We start from the raw sequence: 20,932 nt of genomic DNA, 5'->3' as shown, positions 1-20,932 counted from the left end.
CATCCACAAACTCAGGGGGAGGCAGGGCCTGGGTCTGAGGCAACAGGGGGTCGACAGAGACAGGTTTAACTCGAGACACATGAAAAACAGGATGGATCTTCATAGAGGGGGGGAGCTTCAGATGCACTGCTGCAGGACCGAGCACCTTCTGGATCACATAGGGCCCAACAAACCGGGGGTTGAGTTTTTTGTCACCCGACTGAAGAGGAAGATCCTTGGATGACAGCCACACCTTCTGCCCAGGTCGGTAAGCCGGTGCTGAACGACGACGACGGTTGGCACCACGACTGGCACGTTCCGTCGCACGTTGCAGAGCGGATCGGGTGACCTCCCAGACACGGCGACAGAGATCCAGGTGGTTCTGCACCGAAGGAACTGCCACTTCAGACTCCTGTGCAGAGAAGATGGGTGGCTGGTAACCTAGATACCTCGAAGGGTGAGAAGCCGGTCGTGGAGCAGACCAGGAAGTTGATAGCATATTCAACCCAGGGAAGAAACCGTCTCCAGGAGGCAGGCTTCTTCGCGGCCACACAACGAAGGGCGGACTCCACGCTCTGGTTCATCCTCTCAGTCTGTCCGTTAGTCTGGGGATGATATCCTGAGGAGAGACTAACAGAAGCGCCTAACCCCTTGCAAAATGCCTGCCATACACGGGAGGCGAATTGGGGTCCTCGATCCGAGACAACATCCTTGGGAAGACCATGCAGGCGGAACACATGGGCCATGAGGAGCTCCGCAGTCTCGGAGGCCGACGGTAGTTTAGGCAGGGCCACCAGGTGAACTCCCTTGCTGAAACGGTCCATCACCGTTAGGATCACAGTGTTACCTTCAGAAGGGGGAAGTCCAGACACAAAGTCCACTGCCACATGGGACCAGGGCTGACTGGACGTAGGAAGTGGCTGCAGCAGACCTGCAGGTGCCTGGTGGGAAGCCTTGCTGTGAGCGCAGACAGTGACAAATCCCTTAACGTCTCTCCTCATGGTGGGCCACCAGAACCTCCGAGCCAGGAAGGTGTAGGTACGATGGACACCTGGGTGGCAAGCAAACCGGCTAGCATGGCCCCACTGGAGTACCCGAGAGCGAACAATGTTCGGAACAAACAGACGGCGAGGAGGGGCGTTGCTTGGAGCAGGATGAGAGCGTAAAGCACGCTTGACAGCAGCCTCCAGGTGCATAGTTACCATGCCTATCACCCTTGTCTCATGGAGGCTGGGGAGGGGTTCCTCTGTAGTAGGCTCCTGTGGGTGTTGCCGGAAAGGGCGTCTGCCTTAGAGTTGCGAGAACCAGGACGATAGGTAAGTGTAAAGTCGAACCGACTGAGGAAGTTGGCCCACCGCGCTTGTCGACCGTTGAGGCGCTTGGTCGCCCAGATAAATGTCAGGTTCTTATGGTCCATCCAGTGGCGCCACTCCCCCAAAGCAGCCACCACCGCCAGCAACTCACGGTCCCCAATGTCGTAGTTCACCTCAGCAGGAAGGAATCGGAGGGAGTAGAACGCACAGGGGTGAACCTTTTGGTCAGTCTCCGACCGTTGAGAGAGCACAGCCCCCACCCCGGGGTCGGAGGCATCCACTTCCACAATGAACTGTCTTTTGGGGTCAGGATGGAGAAGAACGGGGGCACTGGTGAACTTCTCCTTGAGCAACTGGAAGGCGGAGCGAGCTGCGGGGGACCAAACAAACGGTTTGGACCGGGAGGTTAAACTGGTGAGGGGTTCGGCCAAGCTGCTGTATAAACCTCCTGTAGAAATTAGCAAACCCTAGGAAGCTCTGTAGTTCCTTCCGAGATGTGGGATCAGGCCAGTCCACTACCGCCTGGATCTTACGAGTATCTGCTCGCGTCCTGCCACCTTCCAGGATGAAACCAAGGTACTCAATAGAGTCTGAATGGAACTGGCATTTCTCAGCCTTGACAAAGAGCCGGTTACAAAGGAGCCGCTTGAGAACCTGCCACACGTGTTGCACATGCTCCTCTAGAGACCTGGAGAAGATGAGAATGTCATCAAGGTAGACCACAACAAACCGGTCAAGCACGTCGCGGAGTATGCCATTCATGAGTGCCTGGAATACCGCAGGGGCGTTGGTGAGGCCGAACGGCATTACCAGGTACTCATAATGGCCACGGGGAGTCTTAAATGTGGTCTTCCACTTGTCCCCCTTCCGGATCCGGACAAGATGATAGCCGTTTCTGAGATCCAGCTTAGTGAAAACAGTAGCCTAAGTGAGAGGCTCGAGGGTGAAGTTCATAAGTGGTAGGGGGTACTTGGTCTTGATAGATATGTCGTTCAATTGGCGATAGTCGATGCAGGGTCGGAGGCCACCATCCTTCTTCTTCACAAAAAAGAAGCCAGCTGCCACCTGGGAGGACGAGGGCCGAATGAGCCCTGCCGCCAATGACTCTGAAATATATTTGTCCATCGCAGCCTTCTCTGGGAGAGAAAGTGATGTATCGGCCCGGAGCCAGACCCCACGCCTTCTCCCGGGGACCAGGGGCGCGCCGAGGCGTTCCGTCTCTTCCCGGGCGTCAGCTGAAGGATCCGGTGGCCCGACACAAAAGAAGCGAAAAATCCAAGGTTTCTTAGTCGAGCCGCAGATCAGGGGACACACCAGAAGTTTCTAAGAGCTTGAAGCCGAGATCGTTTAAAGTCCAAAAACAAACTAAGTCCAGAGGCCGAGGTGCAGGCTGGTCACAAACGAGTTTATTCAATCAAACCCGGAGAGGTACAGATGTGCACATCAGGAAACTCTGAAAAACTCCCCGGAATACACAGGTTTTATAGCGATATGAGGGGCAACCCCTCTCATTTCATTGTTCAGTTTCTAAGATCGTTTGTTAACTTAATGGTGTCATACTGCGTTGTGTAATTCTGATTGGCTGTGGCTTTCTTTGTTAGCTAGATTTTAATGGTATCTATAATTACTTCATAACTTAGTTTATGGATTATAATGGTATCACAGTTGTTCTGTTTATAAAAATATAATAGGGGCCCCTACTGGGCCTTTGTATGATTGCTTGTGGCTTTCACCATATCTGTATGCGTGGCTACCTAGTAATGGTCTTTCCTGAGCAGACAACTGTCGGTTAACTTGCTTTGTCATGTTCTGTTTGTCTTTTGCAGTTGGAGTCTGTAAATTTCCCCAGTGGGGGACAAGTAACGGACTTATATATATATAGTTTATGAGATCTTATCTAAGGGTGGCCACCTTGCGTAGCTATGGCAACCATACTCATTTCCCGCTCGCTATAGTGGAATGTGCAACTTGTCATGGAACAGATACCCTTATGCACTCGCACTTCAGTACTCTCTTTGCTGCGTAGGTCAAGCCGTTGATGAAATGATATAGAAACGCATTGAGTGTTTTTTGTCCGAATGAAACCTATTAGCAGAAAGCAAAAGTTGATAGCTAATACGCTTTGTTAATGTACAATTAGCTTCTGGGTTCCACATTTGTTTGACCTATTAATTTCTCTGTTCAACAACCGTATGCCTGTTTTTTCTCTGTCAGCTATGAGTTATTAATGTGGTTTAACACAGTAGACAGTAGACAGTGACAGGATGTAGGTCTGCACTACATCCTCGAGCACCTCGACAGCACAGGGACCTACGCAAGGATTCTGTTTGTGGATTTCAGCTCTGCGTTCAACACCATCATCCCGGAAATCCTCACCCCCAAACTTCTCCACCTCGGTGTGTCCCCTACGATCTGCCAGTGGATCCTCAGCTTCCTGACGGGACGGACACAACAGGTGAGACTGGGAGCAACAACATCATCAATACGCACCACAGGGATGTGTCCTCTCTCCACTGCTCTTCTCCCTCTACACAAACGATTGCACCTCAACAGATCCAGCTGTCAAACTCATAAAGTTCGCAGACGACACCACGGTCATCGGTCTCATCAAAGACTGCGACGAGTCTGCGTGCCGCCAACAAGTGGAGCAGCTGGAGCTCTGGTGCAGCCGACACAACCTCGGGCTGAACACGCTCAAGACTGTAGAGATGATCGTGGACTTCAGGAAACATTCTTCTCCACAGTTGCCCCTCACACTATCCAACTGCCCCGTGTCAACCGTCGAGACCTTCAAGTTCCTGGGAATCACAGTCTCCCAGGACATGAAGTGGGAAGTCAACACCATCTCCATCCTGAAAAGGGCCCGGCAGAGGATGTACTTCCTGAGGCTGCTGAGGAAGCATGGCCTGCCACAGGAGGTGCTACGACAGTTCTACACGGCAGTCATCGAATCAATCCTGTGTTCTTCCATCACGGTTTGGTTTGGGGCCGCCACAAAAAAGGACAAAATCCGACTTCAACGGACAGTTAGGACGGCGGAAAAAATCGTTGGCACCGCCCTACCCACTCTTGAGGACTTGCACACTGCAAGAATCAAGACAAGGGCACGGAAAATCCTCCTGGATCCCCCGCACCCCGCCCACCACCTTTTCCAGCTACTCCCCTCAGGCAGACGCTACAGATCCATGCGCACCAAATCCAGTAGACACTTAAACGGCTTCTTCCCTCTAGCCATTAACTCCTTAAACAGTCACTGACGTAGTCACTCTTCTTGTACTACAAATACTGCTACTGGTTACTCTAAAATGGTTCAATGATTTGTTGTTTACGATGATACTAATGCAGCGTGTTATACCGGAGACAAATTCCTTGTGTGTTCTACATACTTGGCCAATAAAGATGATTCTGATTCTGATTAATATAAAACAGACACTACAAAAGACTATACAGATGACTGCGAGGGAGGGTAGCCCCGGGACGTAGGTCGATCGCACAGTCATAAGGCCGGTGTGGGGGGAGAGACTGAGCCCGAGCCTTGCTGAAAACCTCCCTGAGATCATGGTACTCGGGAGGAACAGATGAGAGATCGGGAGGGGGGACACAGGGGGCCGGGTGGAGCAAGGTACTATTCGCGGCTCGTAGGCAATGAGCGTGACAGGAGGGGCTCCATTCCAGAATAGTCCCGGAGGACCAAGCAATGTGTGGCTCATGTTGTATGAATCAGGAGCGGCCCAAAATCACAGGGACTAAGAGAGATTGAATTATGAAAAACCGCCGTGTCTCCACATGGTTACCGACTATGGTGAGAGAAACCAGGCAGGTGCGTTGAATGACGCTGGAGAGACGATGTTCATCGAGCGCGAAAGCCTCCAGGGGTCTCTCCAATGTCTCTACCGGAATGGAGGCCCGAGCAACAAATTCAGAGTCCAGAAAACATTCATCAGCACCTGAATCAAGGAGAGCCCCTACCGTGAGTTGCTGGTCAGCCCAGGCCAGAGTGACGCTGACCAGGTGATTCGGTGGGGCAGGACGACAGGAACAAGTTAGACGGCTCACCAGGATCTCCCGGGGTCCTAGTGAGCCTGATATTTTGGCCGGTTGGGGCAAATTAGATGTCCCCTTTGACCACAGTAGAGGCAGAGGCCGGCTTGGAACCGGACCTCACGTTCAGTTGGGGTGAGACGCGTGCGTCCGAGCTGCATGGGTTCCTCCACTACTGTGGCCTGGGATGTAGCGGGGTATGTCGGAGGGGTAGTGGAGAGGAGTGGCTGTCATGTGGTTTCTCGGTGTCTGGGGAGTGACCAGAGATCTACTCCATACTCGATCACGCCTTCTCTCTCGGAGCCGTCCATCGATACGGATAGAGAGATCGATCAGTTCATCGAGGGAGGCAGGCTCCTGCCGGGTGGCCAGCTGGTCCTTAACGGCGTCGCTGAGGCCATTCCGGAAGGTTGTACGTAGTGCCTGGTCGTTCCAGCCACTCTCCGCAGCAGCCAGCCTAAACTCCACTGAGTAGTCAGCGACACTGCCGCTGCCCTGCTGGATACTACTCAGCCGAGTGCCAGGCTCCTGACCGCGGATGGGGTGGTGGATTCTGTTACAAAGTCCTTGTAGGCATGACAGAAGCTGGCCCCCATGGACCAGGAAGCGGTGACCCACTGTGCTGCTCAACCCGTGAGCAGATTCATCATGTAAGCAATACGTGTAGAGTCAGTTACGAACATGCTGGGTTGGTGGGCAAAAACCAGCTCACACTGCATGATGAATGTTGCGCAGGTCTCGAAGTTGCCATCAAATGGCCGTGGAGCGGAGAGGGAGGGCTCAGGGGGAACCGGGTTGGTTTTTATGGCGTTAACAGGGGCTTGGACCACTGGAGTTATTGCAGCTGAAACATGGGGAGTAGGCGAGGCCTGCGGTCGGTTGGTGAGTGTTGATGTCAAGGCTTGTAATTGCAGCAGAACCTCCGCCTGTTGTCTCGCCAATGCCGTCTGCTGGTCAGCCAAGGCCTGCACCACAGGCTGAAGGGGCTGGATCTGAGTCTGAAGGTCCTGCAAGGCGACGGAAGTGTCCCGTAATTGCTGGGTGTGGGTAGCGGTCAGGTGAACCTGGTTGGCGAGAACATCCTCGATCAATTCGAGACCAGACTTGTCTGTGTCGGCTGGGGTCGTCATGGCAAGTTCGTACCGTTAGGGTTTGGATATGACCCCAATAGCACGACAACAGGCAGGTATCGTGGAAGCCAACACTTGGCTTAGTTTATTTGAGAGTCTTCACAAAGTCACTCAGGGAGAAGCACGAGGAGTCCACAAGGAAATGTCCACACAAGGAACAAGAAGCTGCAGGAGATGGCAACAGAGTCCACGGCGTGGTGACGGCACGAACTTGCACTGAGGAATGGTCTGTGAGTCAATTTGTACCAGTCCAAACGAGCAGATAGGCAACAGGTGGGTGATGAGCTGACATGTCTTAGGTGTGAGGTGCAGAGCACCCTGGCTGAGGAGGCTGCCTGGCTGGCCCCTCCCTAACAGTACCCTAGGTGCAGATACATGCAAATGGTGGTGTCTTGATGTCCTCACCAAGCTGTGGCTGTACTATAAATTGTAGAGGGGCTTGCATTGTACCTGGTAGCGATTGTTTTTTTTTTTTTTTCAAATTTCCTGAACAGGTCTTTGTACCATAGAAAAAACTAAAAGAAGTCATCAAATAAATCACAGTGCAATGATAATCGTTGATGTATTTTTACCTGCTAACAAAGTCGACTTAAACATGAAGTTGTTTTGACATGCCGCTTGGTATGTTGCTCGTCACTGAAAAGCTGTTCAAAAATTATATCACAATTGCTGATTTGATCAACAGCGGACTGCAATAAATGCAGATGTGAAGTCCTTCACACCCTCCAATTGGGGTTAAGTACCTGTTTGTTTGTTGCAGTCTGTTTCTGCAAGTAGAAGTGCGCTTGGGTTCTTTAAAATTATTTAGTTTTTTACTGTTTCTCTCCATTGGTTTGGCTCATTTTTTGAAACGGAAATGACATTCTCAAAATAAAATGGACAAATCCCCAAACCTCCCTGCAATCACTCAGACCAGAATATCATTTGTCATTGATTTCATCACATTGCAAGTGTCTTAGTGTACGTCTCAGTTGTCTCAGTACATCTTTGCAAATGGTTATGTACACATAGCCTAAAGTTAGCACAATCAGCACATATTCAGCACCTTTCCAAATAAATAGATTTTGCTCATCTAAACTTATTGGTTAATTATCAGTCCAATGATCGTTCTGCCCAAAACATGTCAGCACGATTTCAATGTGTAAGTCATCATATGCACAATAGTCTGTTCAATTGTCAAAATTAGTCAAGAACACAATATCATCAACATCATATATGCATTTTTTGGATCGTTTCTGATCAATTCATCACAGTAATTGACATTCAGGGCACATTAGAGCGTGACGAATGAAGGACTTTCCCTCATTTCAGATGCACCTGTCAGCATTTCCTGACAGGTGCTGTCTATGATTGTGAATGCCAGGGGTGTCCAAACTCGGTCTTGGAGGGCCGCTATCCTGACTGTTTTCCAGCTCTCCAAGCTGTAACACACCTGATTCAAATGATCAGCTCATCAACCAGCTCTGAAGCAGCATGAACACATTCCTGATTATTTGAATCAGCTGTGTTGCTCTTGGTAGAGCTGGAAAAAGGGCAGGATAGCGGCCCTCCAGGACCAAGTTTGGACACCACTGGTGAATGCTGTCATACATGCCGATAGACCTTGGCCAGTGGTAGCACTGTTTGCAGTTTGAACATGGAGGTACCTCGTCAAGTCAATGAACAAGGGAAATTTCACACTCATGGAAGAGGAAGAGAAGGAGGAAAAAGAAGAAGGGGGGCAACAATATGTGGTGGTGTACTAGGGGGAAGGAGCACAAAGACACCATGCTGTTACGTATGAAATCCGGGCCACAATTAGAAACCATGTTGTCAACCATCACCTAAGAATGGCAGAGGCAGTTCGCCTAGTGCAGCCTAACGTGCTTCACTTTACAGTCCCCTACATCATCCAAACCTTCCGCGGGGGAAAGAGGTCTGTAGTCAATGATGGACTTACAGAATTATATAGGACACATTGCAGGATACAGTTCTATGCATACTGGAAAGCAAGATGTGAACAGTACTGTATAAACGATTCATTCTGGAGTGTGGTGGGGGCAGGGGGGGGGGGCTGCAATACTGTAATACAGTATCTTGCCTCAATGTGATGTTACAGCAGTGGTGTTCCATCAGGGCCTTCACTGCAGTTGCAAATGATGTCAGAAATACAGACCTACATGTGCAACTTAAATGAAGTGGAAATAATTTATTTCCAACAGTCTTTTGTCTTCATTTCATTGTGTAAGGTCTTGGCTGCATGGCTTCCAGTCCTTTGTTTGTACATTTTTGGGGGGTCTAATCAGATTTCAGCTTTGATGTACAAGTATTGCAATGCACATATTTCATCGAATGCCTTCGGGACCTCGAGTGCGCGCGCCGACCACACACAGTCATTGGTTCAGCTACTATCGCTTCCGACTCAGCATGACTTAGATTTGTTCTTGGTTTTACTGTTTGGTGCTTTCTACCGCCTTTATTACCGATTTGTTTTACTGTTTATTGTGCATGTTAAATTGCTCCATGTACAGCACTTTGTATGCAGCGATGGCTGTTTGAAAGTCCTCTATAAATACTGTTGACTTGACTTGACTGATTGGTTCAGCTCTATGAAGACAATTATCCATGAATCTGTAAAGGAACAGTTTAGTAACATGCTCTCTAGTGAGCCATTGTTATATGGAGGGTTTTTTTTTTTTTTGGTACATGTAGTGAAGTCCCAAATATGTCCCCCTCCAAAATATGCACCAAATGAAAAGCATTGCAAAGATCTATTTTGTGATTAAGGTGGTTTGGTTGAGGGGATCAGAGGAGAAGTCAATTAGAGGGAGCAGATGCCTATTTGTGAGGGCAAAGTGGTTAAAATTGCACGACTGCCCATGTTTTTATGTTATGTCTTGTGTTTATTGTCTTACTTTATGTTTACTGTTTTGTTAAGCACTTTTTTTACAGCTGCAGATGTTGTGAAAGCGCTTTATAAATCAGGATGTATTGTCTTGTATTGTATTGTATTTGTAATGGTGATGGTCGAAATGGTGTGAAGAAACTCCTTAGAAAGTCCACAAAAAAATGCTGTCTTTTGTCCAGCATCATTCCATCTATTGTCAGATGCCAAAAATCCCGAACTGACGAATGGTTTCGTCTGCAGCTGACTAAGAGCCCTGACGTAATGACGAGCAATTTGCTGGAGCACTGTTTAATAAAGGGCTGATCAAAGACTCTTTGCAAATGATCTCACTATGATTCCCACTACGTATAGAGGCTGACTTCTGTGCTGAGCGTGTCCTTTCTTGAAGCAAGTGAATAACCAAAGCCAACCTGGTGCTTTCGTCCCAGTACGCCCAGTTGCTGCTAGAAAATAAAGGAACAGTTCAGGAGGACTCTGCCAAGCTCCTACCTTCCCGGAATAATGTTCGTGTGAATAAATGCTCGGTTCCTCGTAAAAAGGCAACACAAGATCAAGTGAAACGCTCACTCCCTGATTGGAGGTTGGTAGTTGGGTTGGAGCAGGTAGTGACATCTGTGGGGTGTCATGATTCGGTTTAGGGACCAACAGGTGGCACTGTAGGGCTTCCCCGGCAGCTGCATACCTGTTGGTCATAAGTAATTAGGGGCTTTAAAAGGACTCACAGCCCGAACACTCAGTGTCGGGTCATTGTTTGCTCTTTCTACTGTCATGTTTGTTTGTTTGCTGTTCCTTTGCTGCTGTCATGTTTTTTCTATAGTGTTTTGGTTATTGATAGTTTTTGTTTAGGTCATGGTTTTTGTTTGTTACTTTGGACTTTGTTTTGGATTTAGTTTTCTTTGTTCTAAATACAATTCGTCAAGTGCACCCTGCTCCTCCCTCCTGCCTGCTTTTTGGGGTCCACCACCACCTTGCTACGTGACATGGGGAAGCGCTGGGCGTCAACTGCACGGCCATTGAATTGACGGTGGTTCTGAATAGAGTCAATAACTTGCCTGAGGTGGTGCTTGTGTCTCCAGAGGAGTGCTACATGAGTGCGCTGGAGTTGGAAGATAGTGTCTGCATCTGCTGAGTCCATGACTGGTCAGAATTAACCGTCATGTGAGGAACAGAATTTGGACCCATAAGCAGACAGGACGGGTGGCCCGGCGATCCAGTGGTTAGTGGGTTGGCCTCAGAGTGCTGTTTTCCCCATGCCTGCGTCGTGCTCCAGTCTCCTCCCACCTTCCAAAAACATGCATGGCAGGCTGATTGAACACTCCAAATTGTCCCTAGGTGTGAGTTTGAGCAAGGATGATTGTTCGTCTTTGTGAGCCCTACAATTGGCTGGTGTTAAGGAATTATTCCGCTAGAAGTAGTAGTAGAACATTGTTGAGGAATTTCACCTTGCTATGAGAACTATTGATACTAGTCTCTGTCCTGAACATCTGCTGAAGTACTTAAAACAAAGAATGTAGTGTGAAGTTTAGCTCCTATTTTCCCTTGAGTGATTAACAGCCCCCAAGTGTCTTCTTCTGGTCTCCCACCTATGCTGAGCCCCTCAGGGTTGTCAAGTTTCCTGAGAAAGGAACTCCAATCTTATAATTTGTGCACAGCAGATGTGGTCTGTACTTTGTCAAAATGCCAAGATCGAACTGCATTGACCTTTCTTTTTTTCTGATTTTTACATAAGGGGAAGGACTGCCCGCCCCTCATTACCATAGTACGCCTATATAAACGTGTGACTGTATTTTGTCAGGGCTTCCTGATGAAATCTGAGACTCACAGGAGCCCGAATCGATTCGTGTTGCGTTGTGATAAACTGAAGAAAAGACGACGTGGTGTTGGGTCTTCTTCCACCTTATAGAGAGATAAAAGAACCTGTGTCCAAGGAGGGCCAAGAGCAAATTGACAGCTCCCATTCCTCAACACTGGCAACCAGTTCAGGGTGTCAAGTTCAAGGTCGTCTTTATTGTCAAATATGCTTTATGTATGACATGCAGCATAGATGAAATTTCTTCCTCTCAATCCTCAGTGCAAACATGCAAACATGATGTGCATGAAACACACACAGCTAAGACAAGATAGCAGCTACACTGTATAAAAAGACATATGTAATCTCAACAGTATAAACAGTATAGACAATATAAACAACATAAACAATGGCACTTGTGGCTATTGTGGGTAAAGTGAGGTAGTGCATTGTGCAATATGCAGATGTCGGATGATGAGGGGAGGGTCATAGTCTATGGCAGGAGGCAGGGGTCCGGCAGAGGCAGAGGGTGGGGAGTGCGGGCAGAGCAGGGAGGGAGTTGAGTCTCCTGACGGGCTGGTGGAAGAAACTGTTCTTGAGCCTGCTGGTTCCAGCACGGAGACTCTGCAATCTCCTTCCCAACAGCAGCAGGCCGAAGAGACTCTGAGATGGGGGTGGGGTGGGGTCACCTGCAATCCGGATGGCTTGTCGTGTCAGACGGGAGTAGTAAATGCCCACAAGTGGGGGGAGAGAGACATCAATGATCTTCTCAACTGTTCCCTGCCTACTGCCTGAAGACAGCTGGGATAAGTTCCAGCACCCACCGCGACCCTTGTGAGGATAAAGTAAAAAGTCTTTATGTGCAAAAAATACAATGTAATAACAAGAGAGAGCAGGGCTGGGCGCAGCAGGGTATGGAGGAATGTTTGATGTTCTGACAACATGTCACTGAGACCTGAAATAACGAGAGACATAAGGCTATGCCCAATCCTCTATGACAGGGGTGGCCAACCCGTGGCTCCCGAGCCGCATGGGGCTCTTTGGCTGGTTCAATGCGGCTCCCGGGCTTTCACGTGACAATTGTCGAAAACGCCTTGGCGAGAGCGCTGCCATTCAAACAACGGTGCTTAAAACATAGAACGTACTATGTCAGCCTATCAGCAATCCCGTTACTTGATTGACATGGAGGGCAACCAATAAGATGACTGAATCACCGCACACGCGCGGACAACGGTGCAAAGTGCTCACTGCTAAGCTAGTCAGCGAATTACCTCTGTTTTTAAGGCAGAGGTGCCCAATATGTCGATCGCAATCGACCAAAAGCCAGCGGACTGGTCCCAAGTAGGAGGAGGAAATTGGGGCGGGGGGGGGGGGGGGGGAGTTGTGTGCGTGTGTCTTTAGGTTTCATTTATATTCGGCTGTTGCTCGTCGTGGTGTGCATACATATGTGAGTGAGTGCATGGTCGTGTGTGTGTGTGCACGCGTGTGTGTGTTCATATGCTTGCACGTGCGCGATCGGGTTGATCGTGGGAGGTTGCTTGCTCCAAAAGTCGATCTTTGGGCAAAAAAGTGTGTGTGTGTTTGTGTGTGTGGCTCTTTGCAGTAACACAGTAAAAAAAAAATGGCTCTTCGGCTCTGACCTGTTGGCCACCCCTGCTCTATGACAAGGTATGGATGATAATATAAAAGACCCGAGCAACTGACAACTTCAAGGACCCAATGCAAAATAGAGTCACAACCAGTCACAGCAAAAACTTTACACTGAACAACAAAAACAAGAGGTCTAGAACATGGTTATTTCAAATAATACAATCACATTGAGACATATCCATGGTGGACTCCTTCAAGACAATTCACATTCCAAAATGTTAACTCCTTCAGCATCTCCACAATAGATTGCCGAGTAGTCAAGAAGCAGTAGATGACCATGAATCAGATTAACAGGGTACCATTTGAGAGGAATACTAACAAGAGCATAAGAGCTGCAGTACCAGTTTGTCCATGTGAATAGTTGGTTGTGTATTACTGTATGAAGAACTTGTCAATGTTAACAGTTTACATATCTTAGTGCGTGTTATTCACTAGACTATGACACCATCTTTATCGATGACCATTCTCACATTGATGGTATACCAATATTCTTCTAAAAACCTGAATAATGATTTCAAACCTATGGCATACGTAAGAAACAAATACATGAAATTTTACATTTGACATTTTCTGCATAAAAGGAGAAGTGGTTTGGATAATGGATGACACTACTTTGGTAATGGAAGTTTTATCATGGTTCAGACTGCTGAGGTTGCTGAATTTAACACCCACACAAGTCTTGCATTACTTCAGTGGTTCTCAATTATTTTCTGTCATGCCCCCCCACCCCCAAGTAAGAGAAAAACATCTCCCCCCCCCCCCCCGCACGGCTATAAATAGTATCATTAGTCTATAAAATTGTTATAAGTACACCTTTGCATAACACTGTATCATTATTAAAGTATAAAAGAATAAAATAAAGGAAGAAATATGGATCAACTTTATGGACCAACTTACAACAAAGAATAGCTTCAGTAACTGGAACAGAAAAGGTTTAAAGTGCATCTGAAATTCGAAAATAACATTGAATCATTAATTTAACAATAAATATTTTTTGAACTGACCATGTCAAACCATACGACACTGAAAAATAAAATGACATAAACTCAATATCTAATAATGCATCCAAACTAATCACCAACATTATCTCAGGAGCACAATATTTAAAAAAAATAAACTTTAACCAGCAAAACAAAAATATATAAAAGAATGTGTGCTTTTATTTTTAAATCAAAGATGATGTCTGGACTAATGGCTACAATGAGCACATTTTGCAATACACAGTGTTGGGGGAAGAGTGGCCTCCTCTTCCCCGCGTGTTCGTTGAATTTCGGACGAGGAGAATGTTGGTAAACCAAATAAAGGCTGGAGGCGATGAACAGTTCCTTCGAAGGGTTTACTTTATTTTTCTGCAGTTTACGAATCGATTCGAGCTCCTGAGAGGTCCAGATTTGAATCAGGAAGCGTAAAAGAAACACATTCATGAGATTATATAGAGACAATATGATAATGAGAGGCGGGGAGGTACCCCTCTCATGCAAATCCCAGAAACAAAGAAAATAACATGTCATCTGACCCAGTGTGGCTGGAAGAAGTTGGGAGCGGTGAGGTGAGACCAGACCACCACTACCCACCATTTGGTGTGATGGCAGGAACACAGATACTTGAGATAACACTTCCTCTTTTGATGTTAAACATGTCCTGTGGAGGGGGGCCCTAAAAGTGGTGGGGGTCGAGGGGCACTAAAGGTGATTATAAAAACAGTGAGCAGGAAATACCTTCAACAGCATTCTACATTGTTTCTTTCAAGTGTCTGAACAAACACAACTAACAGAGAGGAATAACACCTTAACCATCAAACCTAACTAAGAAGAGAGGAATAATACAAGAGTATTCCAATTCTAGGAGATGATGGTTACAAGGACGCCAAGCTATGCTGTGGGCATGGGAGGTTATACAGCATGACTAAATATGAGCAGAATACAGACTTCAACAGCTTTTCAAAGCGAGGTTTGAAGCAGGACACAGCAACTCTGGGCTCCTGCTCAATGTGAAGCGGGGACCTGTACTGTATTACTGTATTAGTTTACTGAAGTAGCAGTCACAAAGCGGCATGATTGTTGGCAGTATTCGGCATGTTTTCGCTGAAAAAAACCCAAGCAGCTTATCAGCGTGATTGGGGTGTAATGTCTTTAAGTGACGCCTTAATTTATTTGGCTTCATGCTGTCCGCTAGCAAAATTTTCAACAAAGTAAGCACGTCGATCTTCCCTGTTCTGCCACCGCAGGCACATTGAAGCCAAGCTCTACGTACGCCGAGTCATATTTCCTCCCTGAGAATGCTCCTTGCGCAAACTCTGCCAATGAGAGCGCCACTGCCCCCTAACGTAGTGGAGGCGCAACTGCAAGTTATTTTAGGACATTAAAAAAATAAAAAAGCATGTTCCCCGAGGTCAAACGCGTCCCCCCTGACGGAGCCTCGCGCCCTCCCAGGGGGGCGCGCCCCACTATTTGAGAAACACTGCATTAGTTGTTTCAGCACATTCACATCTTTCCTCTACCTCATGACATGTACATCACTGAAATATAGAAATAATATCTATTTTATGTCTGCATTTGATAAGCCTGAACTAATGGGGGGTTAACTTTGCCATGGAGCCTTGTACGAAACTATTGCTCTCATACACTAAAAGATCTGCAGAAGTGCTTATCTTTCTCAAAATTATGTTTGTGAGAGTGTTCTCTTTTTTTTTCAGTGCAAGCAGAGGTGCAGAATAGATAGAGAGAGAGAGAAAGAGAGAGAGAGAGAGAAAATGCAATTTCTGACATACAGTAATTAAAAGTTGGGGAAAGGGATTTTCATTTGCATCCCATAAGAATAATACTCCAGCATACAAATCCACTGTTTAAGTGTGATGTGACGGAAAGGCAACAAAATGAGGGCCACTGAAGGCAAATCTTGGGTCATTAGGAAGGCCACTCAGTAAGCAGCAGAATAAAATCTGGAGGCATTTTGCTTCAAGTTTGAATTGATTTTTAGCAAAACGACCACTGGTGGTATGCTTAAAAGAGCTCAGTGGAGTATTACACCTCGGCCATTCCCTGCTTCTTTAATGAGCCGGCGAAATCAAATCTAGTGCAAATTCAAAGTATGGATTTTAGAGAAGCTGAAAGGGCCTCTTTTTGTCATTCCTGCCTAAATTCTGCAAGCATTGCTCTAAATTCCATTAACTCCCTACCATGCTGTGTCAACACAGTAAATTATTTTGCAAGCGTCCTTCTTTGAAGTGGTAAAAACCTTTGCAATAATTTAGACTGTAATTGCTTGTGAGTTGTCTTTAAGTCAGCAAAGTGTTTTTTTCTTTTTGATTAAAATTGTCAATCTAAAAAACTCAAATTGTAGCTCCCGGTGAGCCTTATTTGCATGTTTTAGTGGTGTGTGAGAAAACTTGTGTCCCCGGAGATAAACTACATGCACACAAGCAAACACCACATAAAAAGGTCAACGCTGAGATTGGAAACCCAGAATCTTTCACTTTGAAGTAGAAATGCTTGGAACGTGTTCCATTATGTTTCTTTTAACTCATTTACACCCTTTGACGTATAAATACGTCACTTTGCGCATAGCCGTTCCCTCCCCATGACGTATTAATACGTCAATCACGTGTTTTCATGGGGGAGGGTGCAAGAGAGTCCGATGCAACTTCTCACCACAGGATTAGGCTTGACGGCAATGTTAAATAGCAAAAAAATGGCCATCGGGTGGCAGTGGTGCAAAAATCAACCAGGATCACGCAGCAGAAGTAGTAGAAAGGGCGGACAGTGAAGGAGGGGCGTATGTGGATAGTGGATTGGAACATTAGCAACTAGCAACGATGGAGAAAAGGAAATAACTAACTAAAAATGATTTATTTTTCGGTATAAAAGCGTCCTCGAAACAAAACAACAAAGGAGATGGTGTTTGTGTGGAAGAGAAAATGACGCTTCGGTCACTAATCGAAAGCGGCACCCGTCAAACGAACATCGGCCTGCACAAACATGGCGTGCTACACGCAGCCCGCATGGCTCACGCCGAGTTTCGAGTTCATCTGATGACGATGAACTTGCTCCACGTCAGCGATCATCGCTTGGCAGAGCATTTTGTGCCTCCCGATGCCCCACATCGCCCACAAATCGTCTCCCCGGCGACTTCCAGCGATGACGGCAAAGAGGCTGCATTGCTTCGCATGGCCGACGCCGGGCACACGTCAGCGATTGGTTGGAATCGTCTCGTAAAGACGACGGCGAAAACGATGAATTGGAGAGCGATTTGGATCCCGATGTCGGACGAATATGTGCCTTCGGACATAACGGAAAGCAGCTGAGAGTCCTCGCCAGAGCCGCTGGAACGAGGAGGTAACTGCTGACTAGCTTGCAAGTTCCCATTCAAAACTTCATCACTTCTTATGCCTCCTCAGTCACTTTTATGTACCGCTACATTCCCCGCTATACTATGAAGTTGCCAGTAACACTCATCATTTATGTACGGTTGATGCGTCTCGTAGATGTGGATGAAAATATGCGCTGACTTGCATGTCGCCATAGGTTTTCAAAAAACAAACAAACATAAAAAACAGGACACATTTGGTCCGCTCAGCCCTGCTAAAACTACTCGTGTTAAATTCATATTCCATTTCATTTCAAATTGGATGCTGAGCAACGTGGAATGAATGGTGTAAATAGCAGTGTGCGAGCATGTATGTGTGTGGGTGAGAGACGTTGAAATGTAAGTGGAAAGCAACAATAAAAAAAATAGAAAAATAAAAGTGTGGTGATTGTACATACTTTTATAAATTACAGATTGTCCAACCAGAAGCCAAAAGATGACGACTCCTCGCTTTGGTGGTGGAAAGAAAGGTAAATAAAATTATTGTACCTCACTCTGCAGCAAGATATATTTGCAACTTTTTATGGTTCTATAATTTATAGGTCGTGCATCTGGACGTGGTGGGATGAATCGATGTGGTGACAAACTGGATGGAAGCCAAAAACCATCTTCTCCACACCTGCACTTTTGTTCATAGTTCAATAGTTTTGTGTGCAAATAAATTATTTTGCGACAAAAACATTATTTGTAATTTTCTTTTGTAGGAGGAACACATTATTGAGGTATTTGAGCTGCCACAAAAGCAAAAAATTGTGTAAAACTTGAAATGATGCTTGAAATGCATGCTTTTACAAAAAGCTCATTTTCTCTGGATTTCTGCAGAAAATCTGCATTTTCCATCAAACCTAGCAGTTTTCTAATGCTGATTGCCAACGAACGGAGAAAGCTAGAAACAAACTTCTTTTTTCTGCTGAAAGAAGAGAGTCTCCCCTTTCTTTTGACAGGTTGCATGTATATATAGCCATAGGACAGAAAATTCTGTGGGCCTTGCAAATCAGTCGAAATTCAGTAAAATGTGAGGGATTGAGGGGGTTGCGCCAGTGAAAAGGGGTGGTATTCAATGAGTTAATCATAACCCTTGGAGTCCTTTAATTTCACTGTTTTTTCCCTGTTCCATTTCCTTCCTTTATTTTTATTATTTTATTTTTTTATTTTTTGCTTGCCCACCTATGGCGTGGGCACAGATGTTGTTGTTGTTGTTGTTTATTGAACATAAAACATATACACACCCTGGCACTCTTGTGTCAATTTTCTCTTGTATTCATAATGGGTATTTCAATACCTTTCTCTATCAACTTAGTTCTGATTTATCATTATATTTAATGTTTAGAATTGATCATTTTAACTCTGATTGATGTAGGTTGTTTGTACTATTTTTTTGAATTTGTTTTTGAACTCAGCAAGCGATTTACTCATTTAAGATATCCTTTATTTGTCCCGCAATGGGGAAATTACAATTTTCAGGTCAGTTTCGAAATTATTCCACAGATTAACACCTTTGATAGATACACTTCTTTGCTTGATGTTTGTTCTTGTTTTGAGTTTTTTGAATAAGTTGGTACCTCTTAAATCATAGCTGCTTTCTCGAATTTCGAAACACTTCTGAATGTTTTGGCAGAGCAGGTTATTGTGTGCTTTGTACATTAATTGGGCGATTTTAAAGTCAACCAGGTCATAAAATTTCATCGTATTTAATTTGACAAATAGTGGATTTGTGGGTTCCGTATATTTTGATCTATTAATAATTCGAATTGCTTTTTTTGTAGTTTTAGAATAGGGAGTGTGTTTGTTTTGCAGGCATTTCCCCATATTTCCACACAGTAGGTCATATATGGTAATAATAATGAAGTGTATATTGTGTACAAAGATCTATTATTTAGCACTTCCTTGGTTTTGTAGAGGATCCCTACGGTTTTGGCAATTTTTCTTTTTACGTTATCGATATGTCTCTTCCAACATAGTTTTGAGTCTATTACTAATCCGAGAAACTTGGTTTCATACGCTCTTTCTATCTCAATTGAGTTTACCATAATTTTAGCTTGGTGTTTGATTGGTCTTGTGCCGAAAACAATTAACTTCCACTTTTTCAGGTTAAGTGACAATTTATTTCTGTCAAACCAGTTTTTTAATTTGTTTAATTCGTTTTCTACGGTTGTCAGGAGCTGTTTCAGATGTATTCCAGAACAGTAGAAAGTTGTATCATCAGCAAATAGGACACGTTTAAATTGTTTTGAGACCTTGCAGATATCATTTATATACAAGATGAATAGTTTTGGACCAAGCACTGACCCCTGAGGAACTCAATGAGTGATTTTCAGTTGATTCGTTTTTTTATTGTTGAGCTGCACGTACTGATATCTGTTTTCTAAATAACTTTTTATCCATTTATAAGCTACACCTCTAATGCCATATCTTTCTAGTTTTTTCAATAATATACTGTGATCTATTGTGTCAAAAGCTTTTTTTAGATCTAGGAAAACCCCAACAGTAAATTCTTTGTTGTCTATATTAGTGGCTATTGCTTCCACAAACTCCATAACTGCCATTGAGGTGGTCCGTTTTTCCCTGAAGCCATATTGATTCTCACTTAACAGCGCATGCTTTTGTATAAAGCTATCAAGTCTGCGAGAAAATAGTTTTTCTAATATTTTTGAAAATTGTGGTAGTAGTGATATTGGTCTATAATTTGTAAACAGATGTCTTTCTCCACTTTTATAGATTGGAATAACTTAAGCAATTTTCATTTTTGATGGAAAGATACCAGCTTTGAATGACAGGTTGCATATGTGCGTGAAAGGTCGCACTACATATTCTATAATCTGCTTTATTATTGTCATATCAATATTAAAGCAATCAGTTGACTTTTTATTTTTAAAAGTTTTTATAATATTTGATACTTCTTCTTGTTTTACAGCAGTAAGGAACATTGTGGAGGAGTTTTTTTCTACATATCTATCTATTTCAAACAAGTTTGTTGGATCAGGAATTTGTTTTGCTAGGTTACTGCCGATGTTGACAAAATACTCATTAAAATCAGTTGCTATTTCTGCAGTTTTTTCCAAAATAGTATTTTTGCCTTTGATAAAATACTCTGGATAATCCATTTTTTTAGGACTATTTCTGATTACTTGGTTAAGTATTTTCCATATTTCTTGTGTGCTACTTTTATTCTGCTCTAATAGTGCATGATAATGATCTCTTTTACTGGTTCTTATAATATTTACTAGTTTATTTTTATAGGTCTTATTTTTTTTCTGCTTATTCAGTTCTCAATTTGAAAAACAATTTATATAAATTGTTTTTTCTTTTTACATGCGTTTTCTATGCCTTTCGTTATCCATGGCTTACTTGGGTCTTTATACTTTTTGGAGACTTTAGTTAATGGAAAATGTTTATCATATAAGGAGATTATGGTAGACTGAAATACTTCAAACGCTGTATTTGGGTCTTTGTTTGAGTAGACCTCGGTCCGGTTTTGTTTTTCTCGGTCTTGCTTAAAAGCATCGATGGAGCGTTGGGTTCTTAGTCTTATTTCTGTTATGTGAGTTGTTGACTTAGCTTTTCTATCAAAATAATTATGAAAAACTGCAAAGACAGGTAGGTGGTCACTTATGTCATTAATGAGAAGTCCACTTTCCATTTTATGATCAATCTTATTTATAAATATGTTATCTATTAATGTGGCCGTGTCAACTGTTATTCTGCTAGGTTTCAGGATTACTGGGAAAAAGCTGTTGCTATACATAGTATTTATGAAGTCAGTTGTTTGTTTGTGTCC

General features: G+C 44.8%; 1 long non-coding RNA gene across 1 annotated transcript; it reads left to right on the top strand.

Annotated features, from left to right (window-relative positions):
* Positions 1 to 16,985: 16,985 nt before the first annotated feature.
* Positions 16,986 to 17,805, top strand: LOC147211272 (uncharacterized). The gene is made up of 3 exons (XR_015100268.1): positions 16,986 to 17,123; positions 17,568 to 17,624; positions 17,697 to 17,805. It is a non-coding gene; the product is annotated as an uncharacterized LOC147211272 (long non-coding RNA).
* Positions 17,806 to 20,932: the final 3,127 nt, after the last annotated feature.

The sequence above is a fragment of the Hippocampus guttulatus genome, chromosome 1 (assembly GCF_054856545.1).
Source record: "Hippocampus guttulatus isolate MCC_2025c chromosome 1, RoL_Hgut_1.0, whole genome shotgun sequence".
In the NCBI taxonomy this organism is placed as follows: Eukaryota; Metazoa; Chordata; class Actinopteri; order Syngnathiformes; family Syngnathidae; genus Hippocampus; species Hippocampus guttulatus.
The sequence above is the reverse complement of the archived record's forward strand: the minus strand, read 5'-3'. Positions and strand labels throughout refer to the sequence as shown.